At 37.6% G+C, this 18,682-nt stretch overlaps 1 long non-coding RNA gene across 1 annotated transcript in view; it reads right to left on the minus strand.

Annotated features, from left to right (window-relative positions):
- Window positions 1-491: 491 nt before the first annotated feature.
- The window catches only part of LOC149133105 (uncharacterized), a 22,331-nt gene continuing 4,140 nt past the window's right edge, over window positions 492-18,682 (minus strand). The window contains exon 2 of the long non-coding RNA XR_016243861.1: window positions 492-1,325. This is a non-coding gene — a long non-coding RNA (uncharacterized LOC149133105). The remainder of the gene's footprint in view (window positions 1,326-18,682) is intronic.

The following is an 18,682-nucleotide window of genomic DNA, read 5'->3' on the forward strand; positions in this document are numbered from 1 at the left end:
AGTACTTATTATTTTTTGTAAAGCCTGGTTCTTATTCTATCGGTATTTTACCGATCTGCTAAGTTACGTGGAAGTAAACACACCAACACCGGTGGTGGGGGTACAGGCACAACGACACACACACACACACACACGTATGTGTGTGTGTGTGTGTGTGTGTGTGTATGTGTGTGTGTGCTTGTGCCTGTGTGTGTGTGTGTGTGTATATACACATATACGATGGGTTTCAGTTTCCGCCTACAAAATCCATTCACAAGGCTTTAGTCGGTCTGAGGCTATAGTAGAAGACACTTGCCTAAGGTGCCAAGCAGTGGGACTGAACCTGGAACTATATGGTTGGAACAAGCCTCTTACTACACAAACACACATTTTTGCAGGAAAAGAGAAAAGAACTATCTTTGTGCCTATCGAAAGCTATCGATTATTATAGATAAACACAAAACCACACAATGAAAATAGGAAGACACGTTTTCATATCATCAAGACAACAATTTAATGAGTTTTTAAATACTTTAATGATTATTTGGTTGCAACAGTTTCCATAATCGTGATCCTATTGATACTCATGTACAACAAGCATCATTAGGATTCTTCCAGTTTCAACTTCATCGCTTTCCCTCTTTATAAACACTAGTTAAGTCACAATGTTTCAAAACATCGTTCTGCTCAGTAGGAACAGAATGAGTCAAGGAACATACATTTCGAACAAGAAAAATAACAAGAAAAAGGTGGGGGAGAGGAAATGTATTGAATAACTGAAAGAATAACGATGTGTTATTTTATTCAACTTTTCTATCCTTTCCTTTTTCTTACTTCTCTGAATATTTTTTTCTTCTTTTATCGATAAAATTTTCAGACATTATCCCTTTCTCTCTTTCACTTCAATTGGTGGTTCAATTTTTTTTCAATTAAATAAGATCTTTCTTTTAATAGTTTACCCAATTAATTAATTTTTTTCTGTTTTATTTTATAAGAAAGGATCAAATAGTCAAGAAGGAAACATGGAAAGAATTGTTACGGGTGAGAGTTTAATTTGTCAATAAAGGACAAGTTCACATTATCCGGCACCCTCAAAACATCGGCCTCCATGTATGTATCGCAGATGGCAACGAGGTGTCGTTCAGTTATTGTTGTGTAGACAAAATTGGTCGTTTTTAGTAACAGGAAACTGCCTGGAAATAGCAAGCTGTGATGACGGCACGCTTTCTTTGGATCTCTTTCAGTTCGTGTTCAGTGCCACCATAATCTCGGAAAGTCTCGTAAGCAACGTCGAGTAAGCGGTGTAGTAAGCGATTAGCCAGCTGCCTCTCTCGCGAAATCTCGCTCTGGAACGAAAACAGAACAAACATAATAATAATAATAATAATAATAATAATAATAATAATAATAATAATAATAATAATAATAATAATATAAAATATATATATTACATGCATTGTAAAACAAATGGCTAAATCTTCTTATTCATCGTTCCCTATTTTGTGTGTAAGTATGTATATATATATATAAGTTCAAAAAAAACAATAACAAAAAAACAACAAAGTGAGGACGTGATATGGATAGTGTTATTGGACGCTCAGGAAAGGAAAGAGAGAGTGTATGACGTTTCACGAATTCATCGATGAAAATCCACTATCACATATAGAAAAATTAATAATTAAAAGCACAATAAATGAGTAATATAAAGCAAAGTAAATATCATAAGATATTGAGTTTTTACCCGTAATTTTGGATTTTGGCCCTAATATTATATATATATATATATATATATATATATATATATATATATATATATATATAAATATAAATATAAATATATATATATATATATATATATATATATATATATATATATATATATATATATATATATACATTAATTCACACACATATATGTAAGAAGGCGAGTCAGCTGAAATATTCTTACAAAACTTTAAAAATGTATTCTATTAAAATATCAAAAAAACATTGAGTAATCCTTCAGGTTAAGGCTATTTCTTCTACATAATACACAGAACTATACGCACCCCCCCCCCCCCCCCACACACATACACACACACACACATACACACACACACACACACACACACACATTATTTCATTTCTCAGCAAGGCAAATGCTAAGATATCTAATTAAACATTTTAGGAAGCGTGACATTTTTTAGTGATAGAAAAGAATTACAGTCTGGACAAAATTCATGATATGTGTGTTCTTCTCTACTTCTTTTTTCTTCTTCTTCTTCTTAGAAAGTTGTTTAGGAATGGAAATGGAAAACACAGAAAGTTCTTAGTATCTCAAAATCTTAATGCTTTTAGAGACCCTCTGTGAAATATTTTGCCAAAATACTATTTGTTACCTGCATACAAACGTGAAAAAATTGTGAAATAAACGAAATTATACATATATATATTATATTATATTATATTATATTATATTATATACATATGCATATATTTATGTATATATGGAATGTATATGTACGTGTATGCGTGTGTGTGCGTGTGTGTATTTGTGTGCATGTTTGTGTGTGTGTGTGTGTGTGTGAATATATCTGAAATTTTGTGAATTTCATGAATTAGATTAGTAACTCTCGCCGTCTTATATTCAACTGACTTTTTTTAAAATATATTTCTTTTTGACTACATTACTTTCTTCTGTTATATTTCTCCTCGTTGCCTCTTTTTTCACTGCTATACTTTACAACAGGCCGTTACATTAATGAAACAAATCACTAGTAACACACCACTGAATTATTAATGGGGCTAGCTGCCAAGAATGCGTTGCGTACAAAAATTCGATTAACCCAATAAGAATGGGCTTATATACAGTATGTTCCTAGACAAACAAGGTACTCACTCACTAATGATATGACTAGAATTAATCCGGATGACTAGAATAAATCCAGATGTTTCCTTTCTTCCGCACACGAACATTTTGTATATAAAATTGAGGTCTTTACATATCTTTACATTCAGTGTAGCTTTCTTTCCGTTAAGCAAAAGGCTGTTTTTGTGTTAGTATACATCGTTTATTAGATGGACTATGATTATATAGCTGACATTTATTTAAATTATAGGTTATGAAGGAATGAAATATAAAGTATCTAACATGCCAAATAGATTTGATCTGATGTTGAATATTGATAATGTATCCTATAATGCATCAGTCTCAGTGACCCATGGTTTTTGCTAACATACTGCACTCTGGGCGGAATAAATACTCAATTGTAATGATAATTTGATGAAATTTGATAAAGAATTTAGAATGAACGTGTCTTAGTGGTAAGCGTTTTCGGCTCACGATCACAGTGTCGCCAGTTCAATACCTGAGCCGACCGTCGACTTGTGACTTTGAGCAAGGCACCTCATTTCATGTTGCCACAGTCTAATCAGCTAAATGAGTAGCACATAGGTGCTGGTGCAGATCTTTCTCCATCTAGTTGTCATATCCTGGGTGTACCACAGAGCCAAAGGGGAGGCGAGTCAAAATAATGTGTCTATGTCTGCTCGCGACTTTATTGACATCTATATCAATTAGCAAAAGCATGGTATATGTAACCTAGCCATATTCGTTCGTGAGTGACGGCTGGCTCTTAAGACATAGAATTCCATTCTAAAGAATTTAACCCAGTCATAACTATTGAACGAATCACAAATCTGACTTATTTCTATATCATTTTGTAGACCCTACTGACAATGTCAAGCAGTCTCTAAGTATTTATTCAATCTGCCGGGGGAATTTGGGGTAGCAACCAAATTTCTTTCACACCTAACTTTGTAAATATGTTAAATTAGTAAAATACACACTGGATGCTTTAGTCTTGCATACCTGTAGGAGTGGATCGTCTCCGAGTTGGGGCATTTTTAATTATAGATCTGATGATTAAGGGCTGACTCTTTTGCACATTTCTACAATGTGGGTGACCCGGCTTGCTTAATCTATCCACATGAATTTATTTTATTCCTTACATCTACGACATTGTGGGTCTTTGTTCTGTAACAAATGTTGTTACAGTATGAGCTGTGATTCGTTTGAAGCAGGTTTCAGTATAAGACTGCTGGAGGCGGCGAGCTGGTAGAATCGTTGCAAGCCAGACAAAATGTTTAGTGGCATTTCGTCCGTCTATATGCATTGAGTTCAAATCCCGCTGAGGTCGACTTTGCTTTTAATCATTTCCGGATCGATAAAGTACCAGTTGATCAGTGGAGTCAATGTAATCCACTCACAACCGCCCCAGAAATTGCTGGACTTGTGCTAAAATATGAAACCAATATAAGACTATTGCATAACTACTTTATGGTGTAGTACTTCTTCAGATATTGAATGAAAATCCAGGAGTAACAAGAAGAGAAGGAAGAGAAGAAAGAAGACAAAAAGAAGATGAAAGAAGAGAGCTTGGAAATAACGCATGTGTGATAGGTTCACATGTTCGACATATTTTGTACGTACGTATAACAATATTGTAATATGGTTGCCATGTCTGTACGAAACAGTATATGTTCTTAGCTGAACTGAAAAGCCACATCGGCGCTGTTCATGTTTAAAAGAACAACCAAGTGATGTTATTACTTGAAATCGAGTTGCAGCCGTCTTGTAAAATATATAAACACATTCAATTTTTAAAAGCCTTAAATTTAAATCTTTAAAGTAAATTTTTATTTGCAGCATTAACAGAACACCAATTAGGTGACAGACGTTCTGCTTTTTTTTTTTCTTTCTTTCAAAGTAAACACGTCAGTTTGTTTTGTTAGCGTTATAGGTTAACTAAATGGTTCTTTTAACTTCCCGTATTGTAAAAGACTATAACCAACAATCATATTTGCAAATATATAAAAAACTACACAAAATAAAATGCACAACTCTTATCGATATCGATTTCAATGATCAAAGTTTATAGGGAAATATGCCTCCTACAAATGCATCAGAATATTAATTTAAGAGCAAACATTATTTTTAAACACCACTTAGTGAAATATGATAATCAAATGAATGAACCAAAACAAAAGAATGAAGGAAGAAAGAAAGTAATTAAAAAAACTAATAATAATTAAGACGCAGGTAAGGGAATGTTAAGAATTTTGTTTTCGGGTTCAATCCCACTGCGCGGCACTTTGAATAAGAGATATCTTCTACTAGAGCCCAGCTCGATCAATGTCTTTTGTGGGAATTTGGTCGAAGGAAACTGTACAGAACCTCATTGTATGTGTGTGTACATACACACATACATACACACACATAAATACATACATATATATATATATATATATATATATATATATGGGCGCACGTGTGTCTGTGATTTCCCATCCCAGCATCGCTTGACAAACGCTGTTGGTTTGTTTACATCACATATGACTATAACTATAACAATAAGCGGTTCACCAAAAGAGACGAAATAGAATAAATACCAAACTTTAAAAAATAAGTATTGGGGGAAATTTTTTCGATGTGTGGCTGAGTATTCCTAAGACGCATAAACTCAATAAGTAATCCTTTAGTTAAGTATTGAAATGCTATTTTTACCAATATTAATGGAGTAAAATGTGGAGGCACGTGGCTCAGTGATTAGGGTGTTGGACTCGTGATCCTGAGATTGTTCTTTCGATTCTTCGGCCGGGTGATGCATTGTGTAATTGAACAAAGCACTTCATTTTTCTCGTCGCATGCCGCTGTAGTCCACCCAGATGGCAAAAATGAGTAATCCCGCGACAGACCGGCGTCTGCCCGGTGGTAGGCGGCGGGAATTTATACGCTACAGAATCCAGAAGACTGGCCTTATGAGCCTATGGCTCGGGACAGACGTTTGATTCTCTTTGAAGAGAGTAAAATATTTCTGCTGTTGGTACAAACACAGGGAAAGGGAGAGACAGAAGAGAAAAGGGAGGAAAGAGAAAGCGAAAGTACTAGGTAGAGAAGTGGAGGACGGGTTAGGAAAATGGATGGGAAATAGGACGAAGGGACAGAATTAAAATGAAAATATAAAAAGAGTAAGAGGATAGATGAAAGAGAGAGAGAGAGAGAGAGAGAGAGAGAGAGAGAGAGAGAGAGAGAGAAGGTAAGAGAAATAAAAAGGGGGATAAATAAGTTTTAATCTTTCTATTAAAGGCACAAGGCCTGAAATTTTGTAGGAGGGGTAGGGGGCTAGTCGAATACATCGAACCCCAGCGATCGACAATGAGAAGATGAAAGTCAAAGTCCACCTCGGAGGAATTTGAACTCAGAACGTAAAGCCGGAAGAAATGTTGCTTCGCATTTTGTCCGACGTCCTAACAATTCTGCTTGATCACAGCCTTTTAGAGTAGACATTAATGATATTGTGTAGCAACTCGGTGAAGAAAAACTGATTAGATGGGTTAAAATAGATAGATAGATAGATAGAAAGATAGATAGATAGATAAATAGATAGATAGATAGATAGATGAGTAAACGCGTTTAGAGAGAGAGAGAGAGAGAGAGAGAGAGAGAGAGAGAGAGAGAGAGAGAGAGAGAGAGAGAGAGAGAGAGAGAATGTGACAGAGGAGAGACAGAGAGATATGGGAGACAGACAGAAAGAAAATCATTACAGGATGAATGCTAGAATAAGCGACATATTGGAAATCAAGAATACTAGAATGATTAATAGGTAAAGTGAAAAAATATTTTTGCAAGGGTGAAAGTACACATAACAAGCAATGAGAGATAAAGGAAGGAAGAGAGAGAAGTGGGAGGTAGAGAATTCGAAGAGGGAGAGAGAAAGTGAGAGAGAGAGAGAGAGAGAGAGAGAGAGAAAGAGAGAGAGAGAGAGAGAGAGAGAGAGAGAGAGAGAGAGAGAAAGAAAATGTGTAAGAATGAGAGACGAGGAGCACGTATGTTTTAAAGAAAAATCTTATCTGAAAAGAAGAGACAAAACTAACCACTATAGCAACAACAACAAGAGATAAACGGACAAACAGGAGCCCAACAATATCGAATTATACTCCGATGGGAATCTATGATATATTAGAGTATTGACCATCTTCCCCATCTGCCGTTGACTCTAATAATAAATTGTTTTAAAATGTTTTATTGGTGCAACCCAACCAATTATCTCAATCAGATTGTCGTAATTTCATTTTTTAAAATACATTACCATCACTAAACTACACTTAATCGAATAAAGGAAAAGTGATAGGACAGAGATTGCAGATGTTTCTACCATCACCTGGCGCCGAACAGAAGAATTAATCATCTTGGAGAGATTATTATTAATATTATTATTATTATTATTATTATTGCTTTGCACGTATTTCGGAACTTTATCCCACGACACAGCATCTCCCGTGTGCATTTTTACTTAGCTTTGTGAAGGAAATTTAGAAGACAAAGCCAGTAACAACAATAGCAACAACAACTATAATGATGGTTTCAAATTTTAGCACAAGGCCAGCAATTTCGGGGGAGGTTGTAAGTGACCCCATTAATCAACTGGTACATTTTTTACCATAAGTTCTTCTGGTTTGGGATTATTTCGAGGCTAAAACCAAGATCAACTACGCAGCAATCTTGTGGAGTTCTTAAAGGCCACCTAGCGTCGGATTAAAGCATGAGTAAACTCGGCAGTTGCCCACGGACCTCACTGGTCCAGTGGACCAAATCTGATCTCTAAATGTTGTGGACTGCTGTCAATAAGTAAATGCTGTAGGGTCCAGCGCATTGATTTTTCAGAGGTTTATAATGCTACTTAGATGGCCCTCAATTTTGAATATTCAATTGTTCGATCAACTGAACTACCTGCTCATTGCATTAGCCTGTAAGTGACTGAGTAAACCACAAACACAGCTACCCTTGATATAATTCTCAGGCGGAGTCAGCGAGACAGATTGTGCTCAGGCGAGACCTTTGAATTCCAAGCTCTTTATGCCTGGCGGACTTTCACACAGTTTTAGTCTACGTAATTTCACGCATTGGGCTTAAACCAAGTCGAAGCAATGGTAAAGGATACTTAGTCTAAGTGCTTAGCAATGGGAACGGAAATGATACCTTACAATCGTGAAGCAAATTTCATAACCATTGAGCCATAACGAACAAAAGAACTATACTACATTGCACAACATATTGCTAAAACTGCTTCCTTTGCTTATTGTCGTTCATCGAATTCAGTAATCTTTAATCTTTAACTTGTCTCAGTGTTTTGAGTCCCAGTACAATTTTCCAAACCTGATATATATTTTATTGGTCTCTAGCTTACGAAGAAGTGAACAAACCAGCACCGGTTGTCGATCTCGGCAGAATTTGAACTCAGAACGTAAAGACAGACGAAATACCGCTAAGCATTTCGCCCGGCGTGCAGACGTTTCTGCCAGCTCGCCGCTTTTGTTGTGCGTAATATTGTTTCTGTTATTGCTGTTGTGATAACCATACGAGTGTCGCAATTAATATTAATTGCTGTTATGTTGTTGCGAACAAATAAAAAGATTGCAATAACAACAACTACTACAACTACAACTACTACTACTGCCGCCGCTGCTACTGCTGCTACTACTACTACTACTACTACTACTACTACTACTACTACTACTACTACTACTACTACAATTACTACTACTACTACATCAAAACAATAACTACAAAAACAACGACGACAGCTGCACTAAAATATGCTTGAAATATAATTAGACACCGATTGGTTACTAAGCAACGCAACAATTTCAAGCTGTTATTCATTAATTTATCTATTTATTGAAATTCCATTTGCCGACCACAGCTATTCTCCCCTGTTAAATTAGTTTATAATATGCTACAATGGTCAAGTGGTGCAGTTTATCATCTAATACGGCATTATATAGAATTATATATATATATATATATATATATATATATATATATATGTGTGTGTGTGTGTGTGTGTGTGTGTGTGTGTGTGTGTTTATATCTTATGTTCCTGCAGTCAAGTGTTACTATTTATCATGTAGTATAGCATTATATATGTATATATTATTGTAATTATCCTTATAGAATGCTGTAATTGTGAAGTGCATCAGTTTATCAATTCCAAGAATACTAATTTCTTTGTTATTGAATTTTTAACCGCGGGTGAACTTGGATCGAGAATAACTGTCATCAAAATCGTTGAATCTGTGTCTGTTCCATCAATATTTTTATTCTCTTAGACATATGGTATCTACAACTACAACAACATTATCTAATGTATCCTTTTTTTTTTTTTGTAGTATAATATTTTTTATCTTTTGACTTCGACTTGATTCAATAATTGGAACCATGCTGGTTCATCTCATTCAAGTGTTGGCTACTTTCATGGTCTGATACTTATTCTATCGAATCTTTCGTCGAACCGCTACGTTATGAGGATGCAAACAAACTAGCAACTGTTGTCAACCGACTATAGAGGTAAAACACACACATACATACGAACGTCTTCCACGCAGTTTCCATCTACTAAATTCATTCACAAGGCATTGGTCTAATCGGGGCCATCGTAGACAGCATTTGCCAAAGATGCGCGCAGTGGGATGGAACCCGAAACCAAGTGACAGCAAAACAAGCTTCTTAACCACACGGCTATGCCAGCACCTGGATACGATTTCAGACGAATCGACGCAAAAACTTGGACAATTATTTCTACTACAGACTCCCGCCGACCAAGGTCTTGTGAGTGGATGTGGTGGACGGAAAATGTGTGGAAGTCCGTCAGGCCACGTATGAGAATGTGTATGTGTGTACGTGTATGCATGTATGCATCCATGTGTGAATGTGTGTGTATGCATGTGTATAATTGTGCTTGTCTCCGCACCATCTGAAACTCGGTACAACTTTTTTACGTCGCTGCATTCTAGCGGTTCGATAAAAAGAGACCGATAGAATAAGTACCAGACTTCAAAAAAGGAATAAGTACTGAGGTCGATTCGTTTCACCAAATCCTTGCAGGTGGTGCTTCAGCATGGACGCATTCCAATGATTGGCGCAAATAAAGAATAACAAAATATGTTTGTTAGTTTTACATATGAATAAATTACGTCTCTAAATTATTTCACTTTTTCCTTCACAGTTTTATGTTCGGATTGCGGGGATATTCCATAGCATAAAATTACATTCAGAGATTTTTTTTAAAAATCATAAAATTGTTTCGTGACAAACTAATTTTGTGAAACAGCTGCTCTACGGTTTACGCTATTTCGGCTGAAAACCGAGACTTTAGCCAGGTATGGGCAATATATACAGAGAAGCGGGTCGTCATTCGCGGGGAAGCGCACAAAACGGTTCGTTATTAGGGGGCCGCACTACTAAAAGCTTTCAAGGTAATTTTTCGTTAGATATGTCTGTGGACCGCATGCGACCTGTAGGCAGCAATTTGTTTATATAATGTCTTTAGACGTTCCGTCTTTCATATATTGTGCCCCTCTTTGAAAAGTTCTTCATGCTTGTAGCTGCATTGAAGAAAGATATATTTACGGTTATCGAAGCCTCGTATATTTAACACCACCAACCCGAACGTGAATAATTTTATCGAAATCCACTCTGTTGCAAACATTTAACCTAGATCTACGGCCTATGGATCATTTCCTCGATTCCTCCCACTACTTCAGAGTTCCTACAAAGGACCGTGGACCTTACCGTCCTCATTTGATTAATATAAATAATGAAGATGGATTGCTTTCTTGAGTTGTATACAATCTGCCTATTTACCTATTGATTTATGCATTTGGAGGAGATGGATATCACATGACTCATGGACTATGAAGAGAAGATATTGTGACCAGAGACAACGTGATATACAGGAATAACTTCCGTGTCCATCGACATAACATGTATAATTTATTATGTGTACAGATAATATGCTACATATTGGAGTAACATACTATATGAATATATAAAGGGTTATATGTCAGAATGAGTGTAGGCATGTCTGTGTGGCGTTGAAGTTTGCTTTGTAAGCAACGTTGTTTCAGGTTCAGTCCCACTGCGCGGCAGTTTGGGCAAGTGTCTTCTACTATATTCCTGAGACGACACATTCTTTTCTTTATGAGTGAATTTGATAGACAGAAACTGAGCGGAAGCCCGTCATATGTGTGTGTTTGTGCGTGTGTGTGTGTGTGTGTGTGTGTGTGTGTGTTTGGTTTGTTTACCTTGCTGTAAATTAGAGGATCGGCACAAGAGGCCAATAAACTAAGTGCCAAATTAAATAATAATAATAATAACAATAATAATAATGATAATAATAATAATAATAATAATAATAATAATAATAATAATAATAATAATAATTTCAGAGGTAGATTTATTCGACTAAACACTTCAAGGCGGTGCCCCAACATGGTCGCAATCCAATAATTGAAACACGAAAAAGATAACCGATCTATTCAACATCAGAGCAACTTATTTATTTCATTGGTCATATTGGTGGTGGGTTTATCTACAGACATAATAGGAACGCCAGTGTTGTATTGTTACTATGAATTAGCATGATCAAAGCCGTCCCATCCATGATCATCCGAGCGTTCTGTCGGGGATTGCTTATCTGTGATTACGTGAGTCACTCTACCGAGCATGTTAGTGTGTGTGCGCTTTTTGTTTTGTGATTTGACTGCTGCTTCTGGGACTTTGAACAGCCCAGCTGTAGCTTTCCTTCTCTGCTCCGCTGTGAATGTTGTAGATGTAGTTGGTATAGAGTTTGCGGTGGTGGAGATGGTGGTGGTGGTGGTGAGGTCATGGGTAATGTAGAAAAAAGTTGTAGTATTAACAGCTGTAGTGTTAATGATGGCAATGCTGGTAGTAGTGGTGGTAGTAGTGGTGGTAGTAGTGGTGGTAGTGGTGGTGGTGGTAGTGGTGGTAGTAGTGGTGGTAGTAGTGGTGGTGGTAGTGGTGGTAGTAGTGGTGGTGGTAGTGGTGGTAGTAGTGGTGGTAGTAGTGGTGGTAGTAGTGGTGGTAGTGGTGGTGGTGGTAGTGGTTGTAGTAGTGGTGGTAGTGGTGGTGGTAGTAGTGGTGGTAGTGGTGGTGGTAGTAGTGGTGGTAGTAGTGGTGGTAGTAGTGGTGGTAGTGGTGGTAGTAGTGGTGGTAGTGGTGGTGGTGGTGGTGCCGGTGCTGGTACTGGTCGTGGTGAGCGTTATCGTCGTGATAATTATAGTGGTGGTCATGGTCATGATAGAGATGCTGGTCGTGATGATGGCCGTCGTGTTAGTTGTCGTGGTGTCATCGGTCTTGACGGCGACGACGGCATCATCATTCACGATGGTGGGGGCGATGATTTTCGTGTTGGTGGTGGTGGTGGTGGCGTTGGTGTTAAAGGTCACTACAGATATGTGTCGTTGTGTATAGAGGCTATCGTTAATGATACGTAAAGGCCAGAGTGTAGAAACGCTTCTTCTAATTAACATTTCTTTTAAAACATCAGGAAAACACGCCTACTGGTAGCAGTGGCTCCACCTCTGTCATGTGACAAGGAACGGCCTTATACCAATACCAGTACCAATCGCGAAACACAGAATCGTATAACACTTCAGGCTGCAACTGGCCTGCATCCTTTTGGAGTGAATTGTTGATATCTCAATAAAAAATAAAATCAATATTCCAATGTGTTCAATAAAGACAAGAATTCAGTCGATTTCGATAAAAGGTTTACCAAATCAATCATTCACAGCAATCATTCTTAATAAGCCTCCGATACAGGTAGTAACTTCAGGTAATCCATTTAATTAGATTCAATGTTACTAGTTAATAAAATCATATAATTTCATGCAGTTATTGAATTCAGAAGATTTGCAATCTTTACTGAGCTCTGAAGATCTCATTAAAAGAAGCTCCAGGTGAACCCAGCACTTCAATTTCAAATTATGGTGTGAACGAGATTACTTCACCCTTGTGCTTTCGGTTACCTTTGAGAAAAATGCGGAGGTAAATATAATATCATTGTACTCTCTTGTAACTGCTGCTTGTAACCATGCAGGACCCAAACATAATTACAATTATCCGATATTTATAGCCAGTTATATTCTTTTCTACTCTAGGTATAAGGCCGGAAACTTTTGGGGAAGGGGGCCAGTCGATTAGATCGACCCAAATACGCAACTGGTGCTTAATTTATTGACCCGAAAGGATTAAAGGCAAAGTCGACCTCGGCGGAATTTGAACTCAGAACATAGGGATGGGCGAAATACCGCTAAGGCCGGCGTGCTAACGATTCTGCCAGCTGGCCGCCTTAGTCAATTATATTATTAATGTGAGGACTCATGGTCTAGTGGTTAGGATTTTACTCTCACGATCGCAAGATCGTGGTTTCGCTTCTTGAACCGGGCAGTGCGTTGTGTTCTTGCGTTCTCCAAGAAAGAAAACAAGACACAATGCGAAAATTTTAATATAAATCGTCGTGTAAAGTCTCGATTAGAGTTGATAAAGGGCAAAACAACTACATTTTAATTTCCGTTGCTTGGATCTTCGAAAAAACCATGAACAACACAACACAACATTTCGAAATATGAAGCAAATATGTCTAAGAAATCAATAATTGCAGAACAAGGCAGGGAAGACCACCGATAAGAATCGATCGCGTGTCGCAGTTTTGGTTTCCTGGATGCTTAGGTCTTCTTTAGGAATGGTTGTGTGCTTCAGAGCTTGATTTGCAACCGTTTAGTTCTGGGTTCAATCACACACCCTGGCACCTTAAGCAAGTATATTTTAGTATAGACCCGGACGGGTCAATGCCTTATGAGTAAACTGGTTGATGGATATATTATGGCAGCCTGTTGTATATCAAAAAGATGTGTTAAAATACTATTCCACATATATAAAAACAGCCATACCAACAATCCAGCATACCTCCATCATCTGCTGCTCCATGCGTATCATTATGGTTTCGAAACCTGGGCAGTACCATATATGCCACATATATGTGTTTGTGCATACGCGCGTGCTTGTGTGTATGTGTGTCTGGGTTTGTCTCCCATCATTGCTTGATAATTGGAATTGGTTTGTTTACGTCTCCCTATCTTATCATTCGGTAAAGGAAACCGGCAGAACAACTGAAGGTCTTTAAAAAGAAGTACTGGTTTAGTCAATTTATCGTAAAGACAGACGAAATGCCGCCATGCATTCTATTCGGCCTGCTAATGGTTCTTTCAGCTCACCGCCTTTAATACAAGAAGTAATATTGCGATTGCGAAGAACGAATCATTGGATTCTATATTTTTCTTTTTGTCCCATATTTATTGCGCTAGCGATGTTTAAATCTCTTCTAGGCCTTCCTTGCCCTTCCCAGTCATTGAGCTGAGGTCATACTGGAGCACCGCCTTGAAAGTTTTAGTCAAACAAATCCAAGAACTGAGAACGCAAAGCAAAGTAAGGCAATCAGAATTATTGTCTGGATCGAAGACGATCCATTTCTGGACGACTGATGACGCTGGTTTAATAAGAGGTTTATTATACTGTTAAATGCTTCAGCAAATTTGTAAACAAGCATGTCTCCAACAGGATGGAGGAGCAAGTGACTGATGGCTATAAGGAACAGAAATCGGATCGAAGAATCAGTTGACTGTGCATTTATCTCGTTATCTACTGTGTTTATTTCATAATTATTCTGTTGGCATTCACATGCCATTATATTAACTATTGCAGAGTGACGAAATTTCATATTGTATTCTCATTTTCCCTTTCATAATTCTAATCCGAATCCATCATCGGTAGAGAAACTAAGCACTGTACGTGTATAAAGACATGCAGCTTATTAAGGCTCTAAGCTGTCGCTCAACATGCTGGAGATAGCAGCCAAATCTCCCTCAAATCTGACTCTAGAATTCAAAAAAAAAATGAAGGTGAAAATGGACAATGCAGTCCGGAATATGCAATTTGACGTGATAATAATGGGTGGAATATATTGTTTTTGAAGCAGTTGACAAGGTACAAAATAACAACAAAAACATCGACATATTCTTAGTTCAAATGCAGCTGTGGTCAACTAAATAAATACTTGGCATATAACTACCCATCCCATGATCTAACTAAAATCTTGCTGCCATGAAGCAATGTGAAGCGTCAGTATACTACCCTATAAGGTTACGGTCACACAGGACGCTACCCTGATGAAATCTCTTTAATATCTTATTAGACCGAAAGCTGCAAACGGTTAAGTCACTGGTACTGTAACCTGACATAGACGACAGTAGAGCAACAGTCTAACTCTCTCTTTCCTTCTTTTCTCTCTCTCTCCCCCTCTCTTTCTTTATATTCCTCTCTCTGTCTCTCCTACGGTCCACTTTCTATGTCTCTCTCCAAGATATCGCAATCCACAGCGAGATGTATCCCTCTACTAGCCTTTTCCTTTGTCTTTTTGTTTGGTACCATTCTAATTCAAACCAGTTTTCTACCTCCCTTCATCGCCTTCATGGCTCCCGCGATGTCACCCTCCAGCTCCTTCTCTACCTACCTCACCCTCACAACCCTTGTCATAGAATCCATTCCATGGTTCTTTTCGTCTATCCATTATCTTTTGTTGTGGTTAAATGATCAAGCTATACAACTCCTTCCACCACAAGATCCAGTCCTCATTGTGGTGCGAAGCCTTGTGTGCCCCAATGATGCTGAGATCTATGCCAGCAAAGTGTAAGTTCCTGCTAGAATCTTTTATGATGTGATGGACAGTTCAAAGGACAGAGATAAGACTAATAAGGACCATCTCCTCCTAGAAGTGAAAAATGGTTGGCATATTGGTTGAAGCGATTTTTAAAAATACACGGAGCTTCATTCATTCAAGTCAAATATTGATGCATACAGTCTAATATGCATTAGCAGAGCTAGGATGGGGCTGTTGGGGCAGTCCACTCCGGGCGGCATTTTTGGATCTGCTGTAGGTAATGTGATCTTCGGAGGTGGCAAACGGAAGGGCCGCCCTGGGCGGGACACATTCCAGCTACGCTAGTGCTAGTATGGTCCATTTTAAGGATGACCCATGCAGCAGCATAGCGTTGGCTGAGATGACCACCGAGGGTAGCCATGTTAGCATGGGTCTTCTCTGTAGAAGATATGTTCCGTTTAAAGAAGGCGAATCTTCGAAATTCTTACGTCACAGAGAATGTTACTGTAGAAAAACAAATCTGTAATACGAGGCATATTATTTTAATAGTGTTTGAAATATAAGACTGGTGTGCAAGAAAAAGAAAAGCAAAGTTACTTAAGTTCGATGACAATTCAGAGCCAACAAGACCCAGGGGAAGGAAAAACAACACAGAGTCGACACAGTGGATAAACGTGATCGATGTCCTGTGCTCCGAAGGCAGTAACAGGTTTAAGAAATATACAACCACTTATTTGTTTTTGCTGTTTCTTTAGGTTTACCACTAACTTCTGTGCTTCTATTTATCTCTAAATTTCTAATTCTTTCAACATAATATTTCCGAGTAAAATATGCTGACGGAAAAGACTACTGCACCTTTTTACCAACGTTTATAGTGTTTAATTTGTAGTTGTAAATTCGGGTCCTCTAATGAGGCTTGATACGTTTGTGAGATACTATAAAACAGTGAACATTAAAGAAGAAAGTTCGTGTATTTCTATCGCCGTGTGGGATCTGTGGTCTGAATGTAATTAGGGTTTTCAAAATGGAACTAGTCGCTGTAATTAGGACTTCTTTAACTGTCTGTAATTAGGACTTCTTTAAATGTCTAGAATACAACCGTTTGTCACCAATGTCCCCAATTTCCTACTTGTATACTCCTCCGGAAGAAATTGTATTAATTACAAGGAATTCTAAAACTTATTACCCCAGATTCAGGTTTGTGTAACTATGGAAAAATTATAAATTCTATATGGCTCAGACGACTTCATTATATATTGGTGCCAGAGGAATATACAGCACACCGCATCTCTATACAATTATGTATATGACATTCTCTAGCCGTAGATGAATCTTAAACATACAAATCTATGATTAAAGTGCTCCATTTGTGACCATCCAATCTTTAAGAGGTATGTAGGACAATATCATTTACTGGCTGTTTCTTAGTTTAATACATTAAGGTGTAATTTGAGGAAGACAGAGGATTATTCCTAGATTTTAAACCGACCAAGTTTGTGTGTGTGTGTATGTGTAAGTGAATAAGTGAACGTCCGCATATAGTTATAGATCTATTAAAGAAAGATATGACATTTTATAGTGTGTATATGTACGTATGTGTTTGTGTATTTTGTGTGTATATGCGCGGGTGCAAGTAACTTTGCTTGGCCATGGTCTCTCATCTCCTTCAAAGACGTTTCAGGGGCGCCATCATGACAAATAAGTGTCTTGGACACTTTTAGGCCTGGTGGAGTTCATCTCTCTGAAGGCGTGTTGAGAAGTTGATGATAGGCTGTTGAACGATCGCTCGATCATGGCCTCGATTCCCGGCCCACGCGGTGCGTCGTGTTTTTGAGCAAAACACTTCATTATACGTTGCTCCAGTTCACTCAGCTGTAAATGAGTAACTCTATGACGGACTGGCGTCTCGTACCGGGGTGATGTTGTTCCACTTATAAAAATGGAAACTGGTTAACTTGAGACAGTAACGTCCAACAGTTGATGATGTTGATGATGATGATGAGTTCATCATTCTGAAGTTCTAACTAGGGCGAATTTCTTCCAGAAGTTAAAACAGACAAAAAGAATTGAAAGAATGAAAATCGACACCAACACAAGGCGAGTACTTTATTTATCGACTCCAAAATGATGGGTTACGATGTCGACATTGGTGTGATTAGAACTCAGAATGTAGAGAGCCGAAGCGATTACCACAAGGCAATGCTCCGACGAGCTAACGCTTCTGCCAATTGGCATCATTTACATAAAAATGCATCTATCTTTATGTGCGTATAGAAATAAGAATGTAAAAATATGTATCTATATTATCTATTTGTATGCGCATTGAGAAATAAGTACATGTGTAAGTAAACATAAGTATATATGTATATATATATATATATATATATATATATATATATATATATATATATATATATATACACACACACAGATTATACATACATATGTGTGTGTAAGTGTATATAATCATAAATAAGTGTATATGAGCATGTATAAATATATAAGTATGAGTATGTATGTGTGTGTACGTGCGTGTGTGTGTGCCTGTGTGTGTGTGTGTGTGTGTGTGTGTGTGTATGTGTGTGTGTGTGTGAAGAAATTTGGTCAAACTATATTAAGATTCAGCTATTTTAAAATCTTTTACGAAGGAGAATAGGTAATGCCCATAAACCTTCACGGAATCTCCAAGGGTCTTTGTGGGGAAAACGTCACCCTCATATGGGAGACAGGGCCGCATAATTGTAACAGAATTGGGTACATTGAAGACAACCAGGGTGTCAGGGTAGTGCGTTGAAGGAGAAGTTGCTTTAACTTTGCCAATCAAATATACCAGGGCAGGATTCGAACTCACAAAGCAATGAGCCTGAACAGATACCGCTGATATCAAGTAGGGCTTTCTCACAACTGCGCCAATCTTATCTTTTACATTTTACTTGCTTTGGTGATTAGACTGCAACCATACTGGGGTACCACCTTGGAAGGTTTAGTCCCAAAAATTGACCAGTTACGAAGACATAAACAAACTGACATCGGTTCTTAAGTGGTGGTGTGGACAAACACAAACACATAAATACGCGCATATACATACACACATATATGTATATATATATATATATATATATATATATATATATATATATATA

The sequence above is a fragment of the Octopus bimaculoides genome, chromosome 12, assembly GCF_046866305.1.
Source record: "Octopus bimaculoides isolate indiv1 chromosome 12, ASM4686630v1, whole genome shotgun sequence".
NCBI lineage: Eukaryota > Metazoa > Mollusca > Cephalopoda > Octopoda > Octopodidae > Octopus > Octopus bimaculoides.